Here is a 26,801-nt window from a genome sequence, read left to right as displayed (position 1 = left end):
TATATATATATATATATATATATATATATACTAGCAGAGCGTTCGACATTGCCCGATCGTAAAATACGCTTAAATATGATATTTTTAATGCAGATTCGTATTTATTATTATACGAGCAGTTCAGCCTGGCTTGTGCTCGGGCGCTATGTACTGTTCACAACTTTATGCGCATATATATATATATATATATATATATATATATATATATATATATATATATATATATATATATATATAAGTAGGTTGTAGTTTGCTTGAAGCATTGTTGAAGAAAATTATAAGGAAAAATTAAAAGCCAAGAACAATGCGAGATTTTTTTTTTTTATATATATAGAGTAAAATTAAATGCAAACAAAAGAAATAAAGTTCTTTTTTTTTTCTTTTTCACACAAATTTTAACTCTAAACAACAGTAATTTTTTTTTCTGTTGTATATATATATATATATATATATATATATATATATATATATTACATGGGCGCCAACACTTATCAAGGCTGATAGGCCACTCAAGGATAAAGGTTAAAGAGTGTACAGTAGTCAAAAGGACAATATAGTAATCGATAGAATTTGAAGTTCGGTAAATTTGTTAACTTAAGTGGAACGGCTCATCAGAAACTTGTTCACGTTGGACTTGAAGACAACCATATTATAGACAGCTGCAAAGCAGGAAAACGGAAGACAATTCCACAGGCGCGCAGTTCTAAGAAAGAAGCTTTGATCATGGAATCTATGTTTAGGTTAAGGCACAGATAAAGAGTGGGAGGAATTATTGATAGTGTTTTCAGCTAGTCGAATGTTTCTTGTGAAAGTTTGGCGAGGGGGGACCATAGATTGAAGCTCAGTCGAACACTTTCCATGAAAATAACGATAAAGCAGATATATATATATATATATACATGTATATATGCATATATGTATATGTATATATATATATGTATATATATACATGTATATATGTATATATATAGAGATATGTATACATATGTATATATGTATGCATATATATATATATATGTATAGATATGCATATATATATTTATATATATATATATATATATATATATATATACATGTATATATGCATGTATGTATATGTATATATATATATTTATGTATATATATACATGTATATATGTATATATATAGAGATATGTATACATATGTATATATGTATGCATATATATATATATATATATATATATGTATAGATATGCATATATATATTTATATATATATATATATATGATTAGTTTTTTTGGAAAAAGAATTCCAGCAGAGTGCTCAATTAAAAGGAAAATCCAAATTTTAAGAGCGTACTTATATTTTGTGTACAGAAAGTTGTTAGTTGAGACAGGTCATTGGTACCGTCGGTTTCAAGCCCGATAATAAGGCCCGTTTAAGGTATCCTTATCGAGCTCTCTTCAGCCAATATTCGTCTATCTTATAACCCTTATATATAATCTTATATTATAAGATAGACGAATATTGGCTGAAGAGAGCTCGATAAGGATACCTTAAACGGGCCTTATTATCGGGCTTGAAACCGACGGTACCAATGACCTGTCTCAACTAACAACTTTCTGTACACAAAATATATATATATATATATATATATATATATATATATATATATATATATATATATACATTAATGTTTGTTTTCGTTTGATTTTTTGTAAAACCAAATTAGCATAAGTTTTTAAATTTTTAAAATTGAAATTGAACGCAATCAAGGTTAGTATTACAATTAAAAGAAAAATTAATTATTCTATTGATATTAAAGCAAAAGAAGAGGGGGAGAAGGGAATCAAATCGAAACCATATAAAGCTCGGGAAGACTTTCTCTTTGCTACACAGTAAATGGTTTCTAGATAATATCTTCAGATAATAGCGAGCGTGCAACTCACTGTGGACGGAGAGTAAGTTGACACTAAAATCAGAGGGACCAGAAACAGTTGTTTATAAGATGTTCAGCGATAGATGGCCAGTATTTATCATTCAAAACTTCCTATGTGCTTTTTCCTCGTAATCGTTCTCTAAAGCTCTATATAGCACTGTTCGTCGAGGTTCAAAACCTTTCAATCTTTTTATTTATTTATTTATCACATTTAAAAATAAATACGGTTCATATAAAATTATATATATATATATATATATATATATATATATATATATATATATATATATTAGATGCCGAACTCGATAAGATTAGGGAAATCCCCTAAAAAGTTTGGACCCTTGAAATGCCCGGTTTATTTGAAATTACCGTGGATTGGGGAGGGGATTAATAGACTTTCCAAACAGATTCGCAGAAGTATTTACGACTGATTTAATTCTGTGTCCTTGCGTTTGGTATATACTACGAGACCTGCTTTTCCGTCTTTTCGCAAGGATAGTTTGCCTTACATCCAAAATAGTAACATTGTATATCAGTTTAGATGCCAGTGCGATGCTGGTTATGTTGGGCGAACATCCTTGCACCTTTTGACTCGTATAAACCAGCATGTTCCATCGAAGATCAGACAAGGGAGGATGGGGTCTGGTGGTCTCCCTCCTTTTGCAGCCTTGGACTCTGTTATTGGCCAGCATTTGGTTGACAACCTGTGATGTGCCGATAGATATAAAATAGATTGGTTGAGGTGCTATATAGAGCGGACTCCAGAAACTATTTAAAGATTTTGGAGTCTGTCTCTATTGCGGTGCGTCAACCTTCTTTGTGCCTGCAAAAACAAACATCAAACGCATTGTTTCTCTTTGGGGAACTTTGAATCTTTTCTCCCGCTTTTTTTTTTTTTTTCTCTCCCTCGTTGTGCCAATATTTTAATCGTTTTTAAACGTTAATAAATTTATTTAGTGTCCCCGTACTTTTGGCACATTTAATAAGTTACCCATTAGAACTCTTTATTTTTCGACACAATATTATTTTGTTTGCTATCGATTTTCTCCTGACGAGATGATAGCCGAAAGAGCTCTCGAGAAACTTCCGCCTATTATTTTTAAAACTATATATAAATTCTGTACCTCTAAACATATATATATATATATATATATATATATATATATATATATATATATATATATATATATATATATAAAGACTGGATTTGGTTTTAAGCATCATGCATTCTTCTAAAATTCCTGTTTGTAGAATACTCTCATGGTTGTTGATTATTACATGTCAGCTTACACTGTTTCATAAGTATCTAAATTCACTTCCATTCAAAGGTAAATTCCTTGTGGTCGAGAGGAAAAAACACTGGCGCGCAAAGCTAAGTTTTGTTTTGTTGATTGTGTTTGAATCTCCCGACCAGCAGTAATCATCACTTCCTCCACTGATAATTACGTAAGCATAAAACACTAGTGTTTATAGGTATAAAAACATATTATATATATTTATATATATATATATATATATATATATATATATATATATATATATATATATATATATAAAATAGTATGTATATAAAGGAATTCATTGTTTGAAACACTCGATAATAAATTAAGACTTAACGGTTAGAAAAACCAGACGAGTGTGAAATTGTTTGTAACAAATATTGCTATTTATTAACATTAGACATGAAATTGAAATATATAAATATAAAATAACAAATAAATGTGTTAATATAAAAGTTACAATTTTATTTTTAATAAATAGCAATATGTATTAAAACAATTTCACACTCGCCTGGTCTTTTAACCGTTAAATCTTTATATATATATATATATATATATATATATATATATATATATATATATATATATATATATATATATATATATATATATATATATATATATGGTAGTTCGAGAGAATTGCTACATAGTGATAATCTTGAAAATGTAATCCCATCTTACATACGGACACGTTAGTTTTCTTCTTTAGCTTTTCTGAAGTGTTTCTTGTGTTTCTTTGCGACGTTCGTGAACAATTGTCACGCCTCAGTCGTCTACTATGTGGTAAACTGGTTTCCATTATTCCCAACGCATAACAGATAACACTTGATTTTAGGCTATTTTGCGCTTAAGCGAATCCAGTTATTTTAATATATGCTCATACCAAGAATTCCTAGACTCCAATAAATTTGAAGGCGAATAAAGCACATTAAAACATGATTTATTCAAAAAAGGTTTACCAAATATTTCTGACTTGTTCTTTTAGATTTTTGGTGATTGTTTTGCTGGCCCTGGGATAAAGGATTAGCACATCAAGCAAAAGCCGACTTTGTGGCTGGATCTGACAATTGTTTGGTAGCCCTTAGGTAAAACGATCAGCTAATGGAACAAAAGGTGGTTTCGTGACTGGATTTGAATCTCATGAACGGCAAAAATCTTCACCCCTACACTGATAATTGCGTAAGCATGAAACACTAGTGTCTGTAGGTATAAAGAATAATTATTATTGAATTATAATTACCAAGCTCCTTTATTAATACTTAAAGATGGGCATTGTCTGCGAATGATACTAAAAGGCAATCAACTAGCATTTATGCAATGTCCATGATTCTGCTCGTTCGAACACTCTAGTTTGTCGAATGTATTCGCCCGATTTCAGTGTATAATAGTTCTTAATTCCCTTCATTCCCACGGCAACAGTTTGGTTGTCCTGAGGTAAACGCTTAGAAAATGGAGCAAAAAGGTGGCTTTGTGGTTGGGTTTGAATCCTTCATTTGCATGAATTGTCACCTCCTACTCTGATGATTGCGTAAGCATACAAACACTAGTTTCTATTGTCTGTATGTACAAAGAATAATTATTGTGTTTGTTTATATATATATATATATATATATATATATATATATATATGTATATATGTATATGTATATATATATATATATATATATATATATATAGAGAGAGAGAGAGAGAGAGAGAGAGAGATGAGTATTTACATTTAAATATGTATAAATATTCATATTAATATTATATGTTAATTCAATTGTGATAAAAAAAATACTACGGTTAGCGCAATGTTATATGAAATCCTGGGGCTAACATTTTCTGCTTTGTTGGCTTTCGTGGCTCGTGTGAGCTGCGATGTTGATTGACTGTGGAAATATATATATATATATATATATATATATATAGATAGATAGATAGATAGATTTAAATATATATATATATGTATAGTCATCCACATACAGTACTGTTTCGCTGTATCAAAGCTCATCGGTGCGGCTAGACAGGCAACCAACTCAAGCCAGGATCGAAACTCGGCCGCCCAAACGACAGTCAAAGCTTCTAACCATTACGATATACGGCTGCTGTTGTGCGGGTAGTGAATTAACGATGTCTTGACATCATCCAAATTCCTAAGCTCGATTTGTTTACACAATATATATAAGAATACAAGTTTAAGACAGTAAAATTATATTTTACATACGTTTATTGTTCGGCAGGATACTCAAATAAGATATTGAAATTTGGTTGGGATTGTTATATTGACATTTATATTTACTTGAAGTTTACACAATCTTTTGTCTTCTAAATGTAATCTTTACTGATTGCTTTAAAATATATATATATATATATATATATATATATATATATATATATATATATATATATATGAGAGAGAGAGAGACAGAGAGACAGAGAGAGAGAGAGAGAGCAGAAGAGACGGTATATTTGGTTTTTAGATTTGCATGGCTAAGTTTACTTCGTTTCATTCATTTGCTTCTTTTTTTTACACAGGAATCACCACTTATCAAGGCCCGGAGCCACTCAAAGATAAGAGTTAATGGGTATACATTAGTCAATGTGATTATAGCGTAGTAAACATAAGTAGTGGAAATTTTGTAAATTGGATTACTTAAGGGGACGGTTCATCAAGAACTTGTTTATGCTGGATTTGAAAACAATCAGATTGTAGTCATCTGGAAAGCAGGCAATTGGAACAGAGTCCCACAGGCGTGTAGTTCTAAGAAAGAAGCTTTGTTCATGCCTGTTTCCCACCTGACTACAACTTGGATGTCTTCAAGTCCAACGAAAACAAGTTCCTGATGGGCTGCCCCCTTAAGTAGACGCTTTATGAAATCTCAACACTAACGTACAACGTACTGTACATGCAATATCCCTTATCCCTGAGTGGCTTCCGGGCCTTGATAAGTGGTGACCTCCTTGTAAAAAAAAAAAATCTACATTTAGGTTTAGGCACAGATAAAGCGTGGGGGAATTTTTTTTTACTCATGTTCACCCGTTACAAAGCATATCGCCACTTGGACGTAAGGGGCTACTATTTGGGGCCATATCTATGAAACATTAACAAGATATTTGTTTATATTACATTTAAACTTCTGCATGTCAGTATAGCCAGGGAAGCAAGCAGTAGGAAGGGAATTCCAAAGTCTAGTTGTTCGAGGGAAGAAACTTTCTGGCATTAAAGGACAACAACAGTGAAGGGGTGAGATATTATTGCTAAACGGGTTTGTCGGGGATATATACGTCGAGGGGGTACAAGTGAACCGAGTTCATCAGAACACATTCCATTAAAATATTTGTAAAACGGGCACAGTGATGCAACATTGCGGCGATGGGACAGGGGTTGGAGCTTAGTTGATAAAGTGGGACCGATTAGATTGACAATTCTTTTTTGGACTATCTACGAGGGAGAGACTAGTGGTAGATGCACCAGCCCAGATGTGGTAACAATACTCCATGCATGGGTGAATGGTGGCCTTGTGAAGATAAGGGATACTCTCAGGCGTGAGTAGTCTTCTAGCTCGATGGAGGAAACCCTTTGCAATGTCCTTTATGTATTTGTTCCAGTTCATATTGCTGCAATATTGATAGTGGTTTTGTCTAAACAAGTGTTTTTCGTGAAAGTTTGGCAGAAGGGGGGGCATAGATTGGAGCTCAGCTGAGCACTTGCCATGAAAATAATGATAAAGCAGAGACATGCTCGCAACGTCTCTTCTGTAGGAAAGACGTTGCAGGGAAAAGAAAAGGGCATCCTCCACTAAACTATGAAGTTTATTTTTAACATGTCAAGTCAGGATAAGCTACTTCTAGCAGCTCCTACCCGGATGTGGTAACAGTACTCCATCGTTGGCCGTACCTGGCCACATAGGTAGAGAATTGCATCAGTGGTGAGATATCTACTAGAGCGGTAGAAGGATCCCACTATTTTTCTAGCGACCTTGGCAATGGATTTGATATACGTGTTCCTTTTCTTACTTTTTTGGCAATTTTATGAGCTCCAAATCAGAATATTACAAATGAAGGATCGTTGGAAAGATAATAACCGTAATTGTGCAGTGGGCTATGATACATTTGCAGTTAAGGTCACACATTAAGGACATAATCTATCCTCCAGAGCCTATATTTGGTACTTTCAACAGCCATAAAATGTTTCAATCATAGTCATTTGTTTTCCTAGATTTGCATATGAATTACAAAATATCTAATATTTCTCCAAAAACTTTGGCCTTGATGGAGGAGATATTAAAACTTGCTGCTATAGTTTCAAATGATTTGAAATGACATATATATATATATATATATATATATATATATATATATATATATATATATGTATATATATATATATATATATATATATATATATATATATATATTTAACATATTGACCTACACTATTCTTTTTGATTACAAACCCAACATTCTTTACCATAAATGACTGAACATAAATAAAAATGTTTCTTTATAAAATTTCGTTTTAACAATTTTTCATTCACAAATCTCTGTCCAAGTTTTTAATTAGCACTTGCTAACTGGTGACTCTTCTATTCTCTTCGTATTTTCATTTTGTTATGGATGCATGCAAGTATATATATATATATATATATATATATATATATATATATATATATATATATATATATATATAAGGTCAGAAAAACATTGGTACCGTCGGTTTCAAGCCTTACATAAGGGCGCCCAGTTAATGGTAAACAACATACAGAAACAACATGGCTGACGAGAGCCTAACATTATTTACGATTTACCATTAACTGGTCGCCCTTATGTTAGGCCTGAAACCGACGGTACCAATGTTTTTCTGACATTCTCTACATTTAACTAAATGAATATTAAGCTCTTATATCGAAAAAAATGTTTTTCTTTGTAATCGAGCACTTACTTAGAATTCTTTCCCAAACAACGGCAAACAAATATATATATATATATATATATATATATATATATATATATATATATATATATATATATATAACGAACATTTCTGTAAAAGTCTGAGGAAGCTACAGACGGACAAAAATCGGCCGGGTAGCAGAAACAATAATGTAACTTAACAGAAACATACGGTAATAAAAAATAAAACGCATATATATATATATATATATATATATATATATATATATATATATATATATATATATATATATATATATATATATATATATTGAAATAAAATTCTCCAATTTTATATTCGAATATAAATATTCATGACACAAAGTGTATTTAAATAGCTCGATAGAACTTTAAATACTGTTTATCATATACTACTTCACTGGGAGCATATACTCATTTTATGCTCATCCCAAAACAGGTTCAGTTTATTTACTATATAAGCGTACAATTGATTCAGCCTATAATGGTATTTTTATATATAGTTCTCTGCATGTTGTTTTATTATTCTTATACAAGCAAGGCATTAATCAGTGCTAAGAATATATGTAAACACCAAACAACAAAAAGTCACATCGCCTTAGCGATACTCGTCCATATAGATGGTCCGATACATTCATAATTTAGAAATATATAATTATCTATCTATCTATCTATCAATCTATCTATACATATATATATATATATATATATATATATATATATATATATATATATATATATATATATATATATAAATTCAGGGTGTCCGTAAAGTTACTATACAGTCTTACAAGTTACTATACAGACACCCTGTAATATATTAACAGTACAGTAAGATATTTTATTAAAATATTTAGCTTGCGTGGCATGCTTGATTAAATAAACCTGTAAAAAAAAAAATATTAACTATTAATACAAATATAATACAATAAAACAATAAGACTGCATAGTAACTTTACGGACACCCTGTATATATATATATATATATATATATATATATATATATATATATATATATATATATATATATATATATATATATATATATATAACTTTCTTTCTTTCGCTAAAATAGAGTTTTTTTTACCCATTTTATATTAAATGTTGATGTGATTCTTCTCTATACCTAAAGAGGTTATCGTCATCCAAAATGGCTTCTACCAGAGCCACAATGTATTATATTGAATAAAATGTCATTTAAGGTATAGAAATTCCTAGAAAATCCCAATTTTATGTTATCTCTTTGGACTATTTTCGTTATTAACATAATTTCTTTTCATATAATTGTGAAAGCGGAATTACTCGGAATGGAGAATAGCATTGCTTTGTTCTAATCAGCATTGCCCAGAAGTAATAAATATGACAATACAGTATTACATTTAAAAGGGGTAGCTCCAGTATCCTAATTAACACTTTTTCGACACAGTAAAACAAGGATTTAAATCATTAATGTCCCGGGGATGAGTGTCCCGGGCATAAGTGTCCCGGTCATTAGTGTCCTAGGTCTTGTGTCCTAGATCTTGCGTTCTACGTCTTTAGTGTACTTTTTTTATGGTAATGTCTGTTTTGTTGAGGTTTTGACCTCACCTTAGGGCAGAACAGTGACACCCAGCCTGAAATAATAGTTCATACAAACTACCACTGTTTGCTAAGGGTAAAAAGAGGAAAGGATGAGTTAGGCGAAAGATTAAGAGAAAGTTACTGAGAAAGAGGGGAAGGGGGAAAGAGAGAAAGATACAGACATGGCTAGAGAGAGAGAAGGGGAGCTAGAAATTTTAATATAAAGATGTTACACACATATTTTCACTTCTATTTAATTTATATGGCTCCGGGAAACGCCTGGTAGTCCTGCTAACATTGAATAAAATGCCATTGATAATTTAATGCCATTAAAATTGTATTAAATCCTCATTTAATTAAAAAGATTAAAAGTCTTGAAAGCTATTTACACCCAATTATCATATAGGCACGTAAACAAGATTGTTTCAACAAATGTTTGTTTTATCATAATTTGGTTCAATTAACAATTTAATGAGAAAACGATACATTTTGACATCCTACGAAATAAATGTTTAGACCGAGTTGGAGAAAAAGGGACGGCAAGCCGAAAGAAGAATGCCGCGAAACTGAAAGGAGGCAGACATATTGGAATTGTTTGTTAAACAAACACGAAGTTCGCGCAATAGCAAAGTTTTTTTTCCTATATAGTTTAACAGTACATAATACATTCTACAATATACATTATTTCTGGGATTGAGTTATATTTAGAAAATTTTCGCTTAGCTATCCATGTATTTTACACATCTATTTCACTTTATGATGATCCAACAACTCTCTAATATTTCTAAATGTCTCTGAGAGCATTTAGAAAAAGAGTGATTCTCTTTTTATGTACTTTGGGGTCACCGCTTATCAAGGCTCGAAGGCCACTCGATGGTAAGGGTTAATGAGTGTAAAGTGGTAGTGAAGTAATCGTTAATGATGTAAATTGGGTGGAATTTTATTATTTATGAGAACGACTTAACAGGAACTTGTTTACATTAGATTTGAATGCCACCATTTTGTATTTAGCTGGGAAGCATGCCAGCGAAACAGTGCTCCAAAGGCGGGTAGTTTTGGGGAAAGAAGCTTTGTTTATGGAATCTGCGTTTACAGTTAGGCACAGATAGAGAGTGGGGGAAAAACATTTATATTAGTTTTAGCTAGTCGAGTGTTTTTGTGAAAGTTTGGGAAGGGGGCCATAGATTGGAGTTCAGTCGAGCACTTGCCATGAAAATAATGATAGAGCAGAGACAGGTTCGCAACGTCTCCTCTATGGGAAAGAGGTTGCAGAGAATTAAAAAGGGCATCATCTTCTAGGTTTCGAAGTTGGTTTTGAACTCTATCAAGGCGGGATAGGGTGTGCTGAGATACTCCTGCCCAGATGTGGGTGCAGCTAACTCTTCTACAGGATTATATCGGCAGTGAGATATTTACTGGAGCAGTAGAGTGATCCAACCATCTTTCCAGCGAGCTTGCCAACCGATTTGATGTATGTGTTCCATTTCAGATCATGAGTGAAGGTCAGTCCCTAAAGTTTGTCAAGACACGGGGTTTTCCCAAGACTAGAGTCAACATTGCAATTGGGACGTGGTGGGGATGAGAGCGATTATGATGAAATGAGAGAAGCTTGGTTTTTGATGCATCAAAATTAACCAACCACTTTTTCCCCCATTGCACCACGTTCTCAAGATCAGAAGAGAGAGAATCAGAGAGATGTTTGTCATTGCTGGCCTTTGAAGTGTCGCTATAGATTGCCGTGTCGTCTGCATAAATGTCTACGAATGACCTAAGAATGTGATTTAAGAGATTATTTATGAAGATCGGGAACAGGGTTGCACCCAGGATGGAATTCTGAGGAACACCAGCGTTAATACAGTGAGTTTCTGATTTCTGCCCATCAACGACTACTCTTATAAGACAATCAGAGAGAAAGGATTTTATAATTGAGAGGACATTCCCAGCAATACCATAGCCGACGATCTTATGCAAAAATAGATTTCTAAATTACATTACATGCGTATTCATTTTTATAGAGACAATCTCTATCGATTATTATATTGAACTTAATATATAGAAATGAGATACAAAATTTTATTTATATATATATATATAAGTGAACGTGTCTGTGTGTCGTCTGTCTGTGTACATTTCCCTACGAAATAACTCTGTTAATGTTTAGTCTACAGACACGAAATTTGATATACAGGGTACTGAGATTTGGGAAAATCTTTGTGATCGGTTTTCGGTCAGAAATTTGGCTGTAAAGGGGTCAAAGTTCAACGATTTGACCTTTGAGAACTCTACCAAACTCCTCCGACAATTTGGGTCTAAACACTTGAAATTTGAGATATAAGTTCCTTGGACATGGGTCTAACTTAACTGGATTTGAGCCCAAAACAATAAATGTTAAGGGGTCATAATAGGGGTCAAAGTTAAAAAAAAAATTGACCTCTGCGGTCTCTAGCAAATTACTCAGACAATTTCTGGTCTAAACATTGGAAATTTTACATAAAGGGTATTCAGAGATAAGGCACGCTTTTTAATCGGTTTGGGTCGAAAAATTTTAATTACCAATATATAAATGTATGTATGTATCTTTGCATGTCTGCCTAAAACTTTCGATAGAGGCGACGAATTTTACCAAGATCAGTATCGTTTTGAAATTCGACCTTTCAGACAGCAATCATCGAAAAATTGGCTAAAAACATTAAAATCTTCATCTGGGCATTTTTCTACAGGGGGGTCGCTTTTTTCGCCGATATTTTTGAAAGTCATCCTCTACTTTCGATTGTCTAGCCTTAATTTAAACATAAGTCACTTCCAGTTTGGCGGTGGTCGTAATGGCAAAGACGTCAGGTTTTTCCCCGTTCTTTTCCTCCTTCGTAGTACGGGTTCGAGCCTGCCTTCTTAATATACACATCCAAACACCCGGGCAACGCGGGCTGAAATGCTAGTATATCTATAAAAGTGAACGTGTCTGTGTCTCTGTGTGTGTGTACATTTCCCTATGCAATAACTCAGTCAATTTTTAGTCTACAGACTCGAAATTTGATGTACAGGGTATAGAGATTTGGGAAAATCTTTGTGATTGGTTTTCGACCAGAAATTTGGCTGTTAAGGGGTCAAAGTTCACTGATTTGACCTTTGAAAACTCTACCAAACTCCTCCGACAATTTTGGGTCTAAACACTTAAAATTTTAGATATGGGTTCCTTGTACATGGATCTAACTTAATAACTGGATTTGAGCCCAAAACCATAAATTTTGAGGGGTCATAATAGAGGTCAAATAAAAAAAATTGACCGCTTTTTTTATTTTTATTTGCTCAATATACACCGCCAAACACTCGGGCACCGCCGGGCTGAAATGCTAGTATATATATATATATATATATATATATATATATATATATATATATATATATATATATATGATGATTGCAACTCCCTCGGACACTTAAAGTCCATGAGCCCAAATGCCTGCGGGAGTATCTATACAAAGGTGATGCTACAGAGTCTTAGCTTTGTACGACAGCTAAATCTCTCTCTCTCTCTCTCTCTCTCTCTCTCTCTCTCTCTCTCTCTCTCTCTCTGTTCAAAATGTTGAGATCCAGCAACAAGCAAGAGCAAGATAGCCAGCAACAAATTAAACTGCAGACTAGCTTAATGCGGGTACTGATCTCCCGCTTTATGGTTTTTTACATCAGAGATTTGCTTCTCCTAGAAAGGTTGTCTTCACCACGGCTTACGGGAGCCCTCTCCACCCCAACATATATATACATACACACAAATATACACGGTGTTAGCTGGCCGTTGACCCCGAAAAAGAGTTCATTCGCCCTTTGAAAGGTCTGAAGGATTATATATATATATATATATATATATATATATATATATATATATATATATATACATGCAAAGAAATGTTGTCTTAAATGACGTTGGTTGCTGCGATATTTCGGTATTTAGGTTCTTTTCAATGTTTTACGTAAATTGCTCAGAAAATTCCGACGATAGCAGGGTCCTTTATCCAACATGAATACCGATTTCATTCGAAAGCTAAACAGTTTATCTTTCTTTCTAGTTTACTATTGGTCTATCTAATGTAGTGTACATACCCTTTCCTTTATTTTCGGTACTTCTTCGTTATTGTAGCAAAATCCGACGCCCGAATTGAGTTTTCATTAAAGAACAATGATAACTGCTTACTTTTCAGTCAATTTCAATAACAGACAATGTTATCTACCTAATTGTCATGGTACAATTAGTTAAATCTTTCTGGTATATTACATGAAACGTATTTCCATGATTCAACGAAAAAATTATTTCGGCCATGTTTGTTTTGTCATGTGTGACATGTGACGTATACTCAAGGGAAATAACTCATAATTTATTAAAATCAAAATAGGTAACAAATAACAAAATGAACATAATATATTAGTCATAGTTTGCGTTTTTTTCCATTTTGTTTTTTTTTTTCATTTGGAAATTTTATATAAAAATAATAATAATTCAGAATGAACCTATTGGCCTAAGATTTGGAGTTGTCAATAATGAATTACATCCCCTGTTAATATAAGCGTTCTTTAGTTATTATGTAAGCTAAAATTGCTAATTTCTTCAAAATCTATTTTCCCTTAATAATTCATTTTCTATCCTATTGTTTTTTCGTAATTTTTGGATATGTTTATTACTGTGACATGATAATTCAGTAGATGCCATTAGTTTTTCTTAAAATTCAATATTTCAATTTTCGAATTTCGCTACAACGAAGAAGAAACGCTTTATCTTCTTTAACTAACTTTTATTTCTTAGACGTTTTCTTCAATGACGTCATCAATAAATTCTACATGGACCCGAGGGAACAGAAATATCTGAAACTTCCTCCATCCTCAAAACACACATACACAATACAATGACACCCTCCTCAGAAATAATTTTAGAAGGCCAAAGAAGATTGAAAGGGAGAGCACTAGCCTCTACTGGAAAGTTGTAGACAGTATTGATAAGACGATTCCAATATTCTTTCCGATTCCGATACAATTACCGATTCCGTACTAAATTCCCGATTCCGATACAACTACTGATTCCGATTCTGATTCTTTATAAATCTCTAAATATTTAACTATAAAAGTGTTATTTTTTCACGATTACCATAAAAATACACATGTTAAATGAGCAGATATTTTATCAAATCTAAAAATACACTTGGGTTGGGGGAAAGGGTCAAGTCTTACTGGTAGTTTATGATCAATAAATATTTATTGTTTTATTATTACTAGCAGAAGTGAAAAAAAAAACAATTAAAAGAAACGGTTTTGACATCGGAAATCTTTGCCGATTCCATTACCCCCTCCCCCCCCCCAAAAAAAAAAATTTCGATTTTTTCGATTCCCGGCTCCGATTCTGATTAATCATACCAACACTAGTAGATAGTAGTGGGACCCTATGGAGGCTTGTTGCAACCCAAACTTAATTTAAGAATGGTAATAGCTATAAGAAATCAATAGTAAGCTGCTGTTGTGATAACGCCAAAATGATTTGCAATGGTTAACAAAAGACGTGGAGGATACTCGAAATCTGAAGAGAATTGTTGTCAATCGGACTCCAGGGAACACCGATTAATACCAGGGAGCACTAATTGATTATGACCTGTGTGAGAACTCCTAGTGAGTTGTTGTTGTTGATGATGATGATGATGATGATGATGATGATGATGATGATATTTCTGTATAGAAGACTGTGTAAATAAAACAAAAAAAAAAGAATTAGAAAAATATATAATGCAAAACACCGAAAGAATAATTATTGCAGCAAAAGACACGAAAGAAACAAATAAGATAGAAAAAGAGACGAGGAATAAGACAAGGAAAGAAAAATGGGAAGAGAAACAGCTAGATGGACAAAGAAAACTAAACAGGGAAACTGAATCACTAATAACAACTACACAAGATAACGCAATTAGAACCAAACACATCAAAGTAAGGATCGACAAGAGACAAGAAAACAGTAAATGCAGGTTCTGCGGACAAAGAGACAAAACAATAAACCACATAATAAGTGAATGCAGCAAACGAGACAAAAATAATATAAAAATAGACACGACCAAGTGAAGAAGGCAGTGCATTGGTAAATATGCAAACAATTGCATCCTTAACACACAGACAAATGATACAAGCACAAAAGGGCAGCAATACAGGAAAATGAAAGTCCCAAGATCCTATGGGACATGGGCATATAAACGGATATACTCATCCAAGCAAGAAGACCGTATGTCATAATAGTTTACAAGAAGGAAAAGTCTTGCCAGATTGTAGATTTTGCCGGTCCAACAGACCACAGAATGAAGATCAAGAAGAATGAAAAGCAGAGCAAATACATGGAACTGACCAGAGAGCTTAAAGGGATCTGGGAAATGAAGAAAGTAAACACCACTAATAGTAGGAGCACTAGGGACGATACCTAAAAGAATTGAAAAAGAATGTAAGAGATTGGAATCAGAGGGATGGCTGAAAAGATGCAATAAATCTTAATATTGAAAACTGCAGAAATATTAAGGAAATCCCTTGAATCTGAAGACTAACACTACACACAAACTGGACACGTAAACGACTACAAATGCAGGACACAAAGGAACATCGCATGAAATCATGAAAACTGAAACTGTATAATTGTAAGATACTACTACACCCCTTGTTTATGAGTGCATTAACGGGCACCACACCGAATAATGAGGGTACAGGAGGATGGAAAAACCAAGGAGAGAAAGCACAAGCCAGACTTCTACTGTTTGAGTGCAGTGAGGACAGGGGCGTTGGGGAGGCTTCTTGCCACCCAAATCCGAGTAAAAACCAATGGTCGCCATTAACGAGAAATCAATGGTAAGTGCCTGTTTCGATAATGTAAATTATTTTGCAGAGGTGGAAAGTACAGGAAATTCGGGGAGACTTTTTTCTTTGTCACTCAGACTCCAGGGAACGTTATAGGTTGTTCTCAAAGACCAATATTTGATGATAGTTTGTGTGACTACTCCTAGCGAGTAAATAATAATAATAATAATAATAATAATAATAATAATAATAATAATAATAATAATAATACGAGCGCTAGGAACAATAAAAAAAAATCTTGAAAAGAGAATGGGCGAGATTGGAATCAGAGGGAGGCTGATAATATAAAATGGATAACAAGTGATGAAAACTGCTGAAATACCAAGGAAAATCCTTGAATGCGGAAACTAATACACATGACCTACAAGTACAAACTGGACATGCAAAAAATGCTACAAATGTAAAACACAAAACACATGTGGTATCATGAAACTGGAACTGTATATTTGTAAATTAACCACCTGCCTTTCCACGATTTTTTTTTTTTTTTGTCGGTTTCACGCCACTCTAAATAAGCGAGGAGTCTGGAAAGACAGAGGAGAGAAAGCACTAGATACGCTGGATGAGTGTAAAGAGACTTGAACCATAGGGAAGCTTTGTGCCACCCAAATTCCAGTAATGACCAATGGTCGCTGCCAACGTGAAATCAATGGTAAGCGGTTGTTATGATAATGCAAATCTATCTCCAACGGTTATCGAGAGAGGTGGAGCCTACTGGAAATCTGGGGAGAATTCCACACTTGTTCTGTAAGAAAAATCTTTGATGATGGCTTGTGTGATTACTCCTAGTAATAATAAATAGTAAATAATAATATGAAATTTAAAGTAGAAAAAGTAAACTTAAAAAGAACGTCAAAGCGATAAAGAAGATAAAAACGAACATAAAGAGACGGAAACGTGGAAATGTGACTCATGGTAAGAGGTTAAACAAGAAACATGAAGAACTAAAGCTGGAAATAATAGCAAAAGAAGGAAGATCAATGCAATACATGTACAAATCGGAACTGTACAAGCAAAATAAAATCAATGAAAGCCAATTCTATCAAAATGAAAACGAAAGGAAAACAAAAACAGAAAAGCCGAACCTGAGAGAAACAAAACTCTACAGGAGCAAGATACGAGAAGAGCGGCAAAATCACAAATAGAAACAACGAAAGGCTGGAAAACATGAAAGAAGAGTTGCAGCAAATCGAAAAAAGAATAGAGAATTTAGTCAACAAGAAAACCTTCAAGAGAACCCGAAGAAAAATGGCAAACTGAAGAGTACCAGGCACAACGGAATACATGAATACTGATTCAAAAAAAAATTCAGAACACGAAATGAAAACTAATTCAAAACCTGAAAAGATGTATCCACGAAGTAGATGTGCCAGAATAGATGAAGAACCACACTGATACAAAAAGACACAGAAAAAGAAACTGCTTATAGGCTGGACCAAAGAAGAAGTGAGGTGTATGTAGTGTCGACATCAACTGATACCACACGAAATAGTTGTGAAGGATCAAGGTGGATGGAAAGACAGAGGAGAGAAAGCACGAACCAGACCTCCACTGGATGAGTGGGAAGAGGACTGGGATCTTGATGAGGTTTATTGTCGCCCAAATTCCATTGAAGGCCAATGGCCGTTGCCAATGCGAAATCAATGGCAGACGACTGTTGCGATAACGCAAATGCATTTGCAAAGGTTTGCAAAGGAGGTGGAGAGTACCCGAAATCTGAGGGGTGTTGTTGTCACTTAGACTCTAGGGAATACCACAGTTTGTTGACAGAAAAAAATCCTTGATGATGCGCTGCGTGAAAAATCTGAATACTCTGAATGATGATGATGATGATGATGATGATGATGATGATGATGATGATGATGATGATGATGGTGGTGGTGGTGGTGGTGGTGGTGGTGGTGGTGGTGGTGGTGGTGGTGGTGGGACTTATTTTTGTTTATTTTTTTACTCACGTTCACTCCTAACAAGGCATATCGCTTCCTATTTGGGGCCATGCTTAGGAAAGATTGACAAAATGTTGGTTTACGTTACATTTAAACTTCTGCATATCAGTAAAGTCAGGGAAACAGGTGGCAGGAAGGGAATTCCGAAATCTAGCTGTTTGAAGGAAGGAACTATTAGAGTAGAAAGCTTTCTGGCATTTAGAGACCCCGACAGTAAAGAGGTGAGATTTTGTTGCTAAGCGTATTTGTCGGCTATATGTACGTCAAGGGGACACAAGTGCAACGAGTTCATCAGCGCACATGCCATTACAATATTTGCAAAACAGGCACAGACATGCAACAGTGTGGCGATGGGACAGGAGTTGGAGCTTAGTTAACAAAGTGGGACCTATTAGATTGAAAATACTTTTTTGGACCGTATCCAATGAGAAATCAATGGCTGATGACTGTTGCGATAACGCAAATTAATTTGCAAAGATAGTTGAAAGGTGAAGGATACTTGGGAGAAACGGCTACAGATGCAAAACATAAGGAACATTGCATGGAATCATGAAAACTTAAACTGTATAATTGTAAGATACCACCACACTCCCTTTTTATGAGTGCATTAACGGGCACCACACCGAATAATGATGGTCTAGGAGGATGGAAAGACCTAGGAGAGAAAGCACTAGCCAGACCTCCGCTGGCTGAGTTCAAAGAGGGCTGGGATGTTGGAGAGGCTCATTGCCACCCAAATACTAGTGAAGGGATATAGTAGTCGATTCACCAGCCCAGATATGGCAACAATACGCCATGCATGGGCGAATGGTGGCGTTGTAGAGGTACAGTAATTATGCAAGAAAGATTTAACTACTCATATATCAGTTGATCAAACGAAATAATGGTTGCTGTGACCCAACGGGACACGGGTACGTCTCGTATATGATATACGTAGACATGTAAAACACGTGACGATTTAAATGTTTAAATGCTTATCATCATCGTCATCATCATCATCATCACCATCATAATCATGACAATTCTCGTTTTGGAGCTGAGATCGAAGTGTACTATCGGCGGATATATTTTGGATACATGTCCCCTACCGTAAATGTGGTATTCTGGTGGCTGTAATAATTCTAGACAAGATTACAACAAATGATCCTCCACTTATCCCACAATTTTGATGGCCTTGTACCTAATTTGTACAAGATGTAATCTTTATATATATTTTTGAATAAATAATTCCAAGTGTAATACCTGTTCTGGCCTTGGCCAGCGAACGAGAATTCTTTCTACACTGAGGTAATTTTCATTTTTTCCCCAGCCTAGAGCTACCATTTTTTAAAATAAAAGGACCTTTGTGTCTAATAATGGTCTTTTTGGGAGGAACATAGATGATGATGATGATGATGATGATGATGATGATGATGATGATGATGATGATGATGTGAAAAAACAAATGAACAGCATCCTCTTTCACTGGAAACTGAGTGACAATAAACATTCGTGGGATCCCAGTACTCACCGTAACATTTCAGTCGAGGTCTACCGTCTTTGCTCATTTGTGTTTTTTTATGGGTAGTAGTAGTAGTAGTAGTAGTAGTAGTAGTAGTATAACTTGGTGAAGTTACTTACCTTTTTCTTATGTATATCACAGTTTTGTTTCCTGTATATATTTCTTCAAGCTGGTTTTTTAGGGATCCACAATTTTGTCATTTTCATTATAAAATGTGTGTGTGTGTTTCCCTTTCAATTCTTTTCTTTCCCTCTCTCTCTCTCTCTCTCTCTCTCTCTCTCTCTCTCTCTCTCTCTTTATTTCTTTATTTCTCACTGTACTGCTGATTGTGCCCAGTTTGATTCTCTTTTTTATTATTTTTGCTAAGTGTCCTATTGCACATTGCACTGGGAGAACTAGAAATAACACTCTCTCTCTCTCTCTCTCTCTCTCTCTCTCTCTCTCTCTCTCTCTCTCTCTCTCTCTGTGTGTGTGTATCTATCTATCCATCTAATTTATCTATATATACTTAAATCTCTAATTTATTTATATATATCTAAATCTCTAATTTATATATATATATATATATATATATATATATATATATATATATATATATATATATAATCTTGCTCTCTTACACGCTCTGTATCATTATCTATCTATCTATTTTTATCTCTCTCACACTGTATCTATCTATATCTATTTTTCAATATATATATATATATATAAATATACACTCTCTGTCTCTCTCTCTTTCTCTAATTTATGTATATATATATATATATATATATATATACACTCTCTCTCTCTCTCTCTCTCTCTCTCTCTCTCTCTCTCTCTCTCTCTCTCTCTCTCTCGCAGTAAATGACACAAACAACGATGTCAACGACAAACGACACGCGATGTAGTGCTACCCGGAGCAACAAGGCTGGAGCATTCCCCCGCAGAATGAATGACCATTAAACATTTGATCAACAGTCATCATTATTGGTCAGTTAGACTCTCATCTAATGCTTTCCCCAATAAACTCTCGTTAACAAACCAAACAATGTGAAATCGATAATATCGATCAGTCAACAATAACTGCGATCACTAATTAAATAGAGTCGAGAAAACATTCCATTTGTTTGAATTATTGTTTGTTTGTTTGTTTGTTTGTTTGTTTGTTTGTTTGTTTGCTTGTTTTATCGCAACGTTTCGATTAAGAGTATCTTTCGTCCTTTCTTGGTTATTTCTGCTGTGCACAGAACGTCTTGCAGGAAATCCGAGAAATAACTGATTTTTTTTTCTTAATCCACGTTGGAATGTTTGTTGTAAATTCGTTATTGTGTAAAACAACCGCATAAATTTCTCAAGCCTTCGTAAATTCTTTAATATACGACAATCATACATTGTGTTTTTTTTTTTATTTCATATTTTTCCTTTTCTTTTTTTTATTTTAGTTGCTGGTTATGTGTGGGGAGTGTCCGTGCATGCGGAGGAGTGGGGTCGTTTGTGATGTGATGAATGTTTAGGCGTTAAACTTGATACCTCTTCTTAGTAGGTCGGTAATTATCAGAGCCTTTCCCCCCACCCCCACCCCCCACCCACCCCCGTAAGATTTTTGTTTTCATTGTTCCCATGTAGTTGCCTCCCCTCGAAGACAGAATTAAACAAAAGATCGACTTTTAATGCGGCGAAGATTCATCTCTCCAAAAAAAAATGGGCACTATTGGTTGTAACAAAAATTAATTTTGTCTCAGTGCAGAAGGATTTCTCCTAAATGACTAAAAACAAACAAAAAATTTAAATGCGGTAGTGTGAGGGTTTGGGGGTTTAATTGTTTTATTTTGATTTGTTTTACTATTAACCATTTTTCCACCCCCAACAAGTCATATTGCCACTTGGACGTAGGACACTAAGTAATGAGGTGAGCAGCAAGATGTTTGTTCACATTACATTTTAATTTCTCTATGTTGGTACAGTGAGGGAGATCGAAAACAGGGAGAGAATTCCAAAGTCTAGCAGTTTGGGAGAAGAAACTATTAGAAACTTTCGACATTTTTTTCAAAGGCTCAAAAGCCATTCGAGGATAAGGGTTAATAAGTGTACGGTGTTCAACAGCGTATTGATAGTTAGTGGTGGAAATAGGGTAGAAATGGATTATTTAGAGGCACGGTTGAACAAGAACGTGATTACATTGGATTGAAGATGACCATGTTGTAGTCAGCTGAAAAGCAGACCAGCGTAACAGAGTTCCGTAGGCAAGGAATAACCTATGTTGATGGAATTTGTGTTTAGATTTAGGTACAGTTAGTGATCTTTATAGTGAAGGAGTGAGATTTTGCAGTTTGTTGGGTTTTTTGGTGGTATTTATTTCGGGGGAGCGTGGGGGGGGGCACAATTGCTCCGAGTTCGTCCGAGATCATTTAATGCAATAAAAAATAATAAAATTGAGGTATATCTGAATTCAATAAATTAAATTAGGGGTTATAACTAAGGAAGGGCGAAAGGATGAGGGGAGACACAATTGCTACGAGTTCGTCCGAGCGCATTCTATTAAAGGACTTATAAAACAGGCACAGTGATGCAACGTTTGGGCGATATAGGGTTGAAGCTTGGTTGATAGTGTGAGACATTTTTTGCATCCAATTGTTGTGTGTGTGTGTGTGTGTGTGTGTGTGTGTGTGTGTGTGTGTGTGTGTGTGTGTGTGTGTGTGTGTGTGTGTGTTTAGTGTGTGTGTTTAGTGATGTGTGTGTGTTTAGTGATGTGCATGTATGTGTGTGTTAAACTTGTTATCTTTTCTCGTCGGTTCTGTAATTATCACAGCGTTTCCGGCCACGTTACGCTTTGCCGTTAGTCGAGCACCTGCATCAGCTCTCTGCATCATTCGCGATGGAACATTCTCATAGATTCGCGGTTGTTTATGTCCGGAGAGCAATTTACAAACCTGTCGTAAGTTAGTTCTTCAATTGACTTGCAACCTAAATGTCATAAAAAGCCATTTTATCTCTATGGCAGGTTTTATTTACTTATTTTTGGTCAGTCTGTCATGCATTAATTTGGTCTGTCACGCTTAACGTCGAAATAACGTTTTCATCATGAATCGCATCTGAGAAGTATCCATTTTGTTTTTATTGTTTTTTTTTTTTGCTTTGTTTTGGAGGGTTGCGTGTATGTGTATCTGTGTATGTGCGTAAAATATTGTGTACATAAGTGTAGGCGTACGTGTGTGCGTATATGAGCGTGTGTATGTGTGTGCAGATGTGTTTGCTTGCTTTTTGCTCTCGTAACTCTATCTGTGTACGTGTGTATGTATGTATGTATGTATGTATGTATGTATGTGTGTATGTATGTATATTTTCTTTTACATAGGAGTCACCATTTATCAAGGCCCGGGGGCTATTCGAGGATAAGGGTTATAGAGTGTACAGTAGTCAATGGGATAATATTGTAGTAATCGTTAGTAATGGAAATTTGATAAATTGGATTACTTAAGAGAGCGGGTTATCAAGAATTTGTTTATTTTGGACTTGAAGACCACCAAGTTGTAGTCAGCTAGGAAGCAGGCAAATGGAAGAGAGTTCGACAGGCGTGCAGTTCTAAGAAAGAAGCTTTGTTCATAGAATCTACATTTTGATTTCGGCACAGATAAAGAGTGGGGAAAATTATTGACAGTGGTTCCTATTTACCTCAGGCGAGCACTTGCCATGGAAATAACGATAAAATAAAGACATGTATGAATATATGTATGCATTACGTACGTATGGATGGGTATATATATCTGCACTTTGTGTGCATGTATGTACGTATGTATGTACGTATGCATGTATATATATATTATGTATGTATGTATGTATATATATATTATGTATGTACGTACGTACCTACCTACGTGAGTATTATATGTATGTTTGAATGTATGTGCTTATGTACTACATACGTATGTATTACGTACGTTTTTATGCATTTATGTATGTATGTGTTCTGTATGTAGGTGTTTTTTATTAATGTGCCACTATTTATTAAGGCTAGGGATCACTCAATGATACGAGTTAAAAGTGTAAGTGTGTGTGGGGGGGTGAACTGATACTAAACTTGGTTTTTAGCCAAAAGGCAACGATTTTCGTATTTATTTGTTTTTAGATGTTTTTTGTTAGTGTGCATGTGTGTATAGGTGTGTATGCATATGTGCGTGTGGGGAGGAGTGTCTATGTGTGGGTGTCAAATACGAAACCTGCTGTTATTGGATGTCTCTCATGCATTATATAACTAGCAAAGTGAAGCAACGCCTAAAAAAAAGCAACGCATTGTCTTCTTCCCATAGAAACAAACAAAAAAAAAACAAAAACACCAACAACAAAAAACTGACCGTTGTGTTAAAAACTTCACATCCATTCTTCTGCGACCTTCCTCGGCTCTTGTCCGTACAAAACTGTGGAATGTTGTCCAGCCGGAATCATTGAGCGATTGTTGCCGCCATTCCCGGTCGAATTACAAATACGTAGAAAACATCCCGGCCAATAAATTGACACACCTTTACTGTCAGAACTGTTCCTCGCTGTCATCTACAACTTCCAATCAAGGACGACCGGCTCGTGCGTCTCTTGGTGTAAACGATGTTGTTGACACGCGAGAAAATGTATTTTATGTATTTTATTTAACTTTTTTTTTTTTTAGTGCGTTCATGAAAATGCCCTTTCTGTCGGTCATATATATATATATATATATATATATATATATATTTAATCTTGTCTGTCTGCATGTCTCTCTGTTTGAGGAACGGTCTCTACTAAACTCCTCTATCAATTTTTAGTCTACAGAATTGAAATTTAATATATATGGAACAAATTTAACCAGTAAAAATAACTGGTACGGTGTCCAAAGAGAAAAAAGTGAAAAAAAAATTGGAACTTGGTAAATCAAATCAAAATAAAGTGCTCTTCTACGCATGCGCAAATATACATTTATAGGCTAAACAATATCATTTTAAAAGTTTTATATGCGTACAGACGTGGCTCAGAGGATATAAGGCTCTAAATAACGCTCTGTAACAATATATTTTTGGTTTCGATTCTAAATGATGCCACCTAAGTAATTTTCTTTTCTTTTTTTAACTTTTGAAACCCTTACTATATATTGGATACAATCAATAGAAAATTGGCTGTATGATTAAAAAAATATCAAATTAATTAATGAATATATGAAAGATTGAAATGAAAATATGTCAATTATAATCCAAAGTAAATAATCTTAATACAAAAAATATAGCTCAAAGAATATTAAGTACTTTATTATTACTATTGTATTTTATGGATAAATTTAAAATAAGTTAAGTATTGGATTTAATTTTAATATATTAAGGATGCAATAAAAAAAACATAATAAAAAATGGGGTATATTTAAATTCAATAAATTAAATTAGAGAAAATATAACTATTGAATGAAGACAAATAGACATACCAGGTAATCATTGATTTGGAAATTATAATTTCACACAGTATATTAATAGATAAAAACTCATAAGCATAGATTAATTTATATTGACGTGTTTTTAAATATCAACATTTAAATAAACAATATAATCAATATAAATACAAATTGAATTAATAATCAAATAATATAAAACTAGCAGGGCCAGTGGAAATTCCACGGTAGTTAAAGGTTTTGAAAACACATAAGTAAGAAATTCCTTATTGTTATATTGATCTCAAGTCGTAACTCGTTTGCTACCATAATTTGATAATAAATGACGTCATTACCGGAAGTTCACCCGACCCCCTTCACTCGCTTTTCACCATCCACTCTAATAAAAAGAAAGGTATAAAGAGGATATTCTCATTCAAACAATCGTCAATCCATGTGAGGATAATTTCAAGTGCCACCATAGTTTGAAGAGGAATGACGTCATCACCTGAAGTTAACCCCCTCTGTCTACTTGTCTATCCCCGATCCACTCTAATAAAAAGGAAGGTATAAAGCCTGGGAGGATATTCTTATTAAGACATCGCCAATCCATGTGAGGATAATTTCAATTTGTAACACACTTACAACCATAATTGGAAGAGGAACGACGTCATCACCGGAAGTTACCCCCCCCCCTACTCGCCTATCCTCTATCCACTCTAATAAAAAGGAAGGTATAAAGCCTGGGAAGATATTCTTATTAAGACATCGCCAATCCATGTGAGGATAATTTCAATTTGTAACACACTTACAACCATAATTGGAAGAGGAACGACGTCATCACCGGAAGTTACCCCCCCCTACTCGCCTATCCTCTATCCACTCTAATAAAAAGGAAGGTATAAAGCCTGGGAGGATATTCTTATTAAGACATCGCCAATCCATGTGAGGATAATTTCAATTTGTAACACACTTACAACCATAATTGGAAGAGGAACGACGTCATCACCGGAAGTTACCCCCCCCCTACTCGCCTATCCTCTATCCACTCTAATAAAAAGGAAGGTATAAAGCCTGGGAGGATATTCTTATTAAGACATCGCCAATCCATGTGAGGATAATTTCAATTTGTAACACACTTACAACCATAATTGGAAGAGAAACGACGTCATCACCGGAAGTTACCCCCCCTACTCGCCTATCCTCTATCCACTCTAATAAAAAGGGAGGTATAAAGTCTGGGATTATATTCTTAGTAAAATAATCGCCAAACTATGCGTGAATGCGGGAAATAATTCGTTTCTCATTAATTAAAGTTTGCGATGATGATTTTTGTGACAGGACATCGTACGGACAATCGTATTAATATATAGATAAAAACAATAAAATTAGATAAATATATAATTTATTAATACGAAAAAAAAACATTTAATATGATAAAATTGTATAAAGGAAAATAATC

At 34.3% G+C, this 26,801-nt stretch overlaps 1 protein-coding gene across 1 annotated transcript in view; it reads right to left on the bottom strand.

Annotated features, from left to right (window-relative positions):
- The window catches only part of LOC145241550 (uncharacterized), a 96,199-nt gene extending 75,972 nt beyond the window's left edge, over positions 1-20,227 (bottom strand). The window contains exon 1 of the mRNA XM_080104617.1: positions 20,091-20,227. The gene's annotated coding sequence lies outside the window, so the exon portion shown is untranslated. The remainder of the gene's footprint in view (positions 1-20,090) is intronic.
- Between the last annotated feature and the right edge of the window lie 6,574 nt (positions 20,228-26,801).

Source organism: Euprymna scolopes, chromosome 20 (assembly GCF_053919585.1).
Source record: "Euprymna scolopes isolate OS-2025 chromosome 20, ASM5391958v1, whole genome shotgun sequence".
NCBI lineage: Eukaryota > Metazoa > Mollusca > Cephalopoda > Sepiida > Sepiolidae > Euprymna > Euprymna scolopes.
This window is presented reverse-complemented; position numbering and strand designations above follow the sequence as displayed.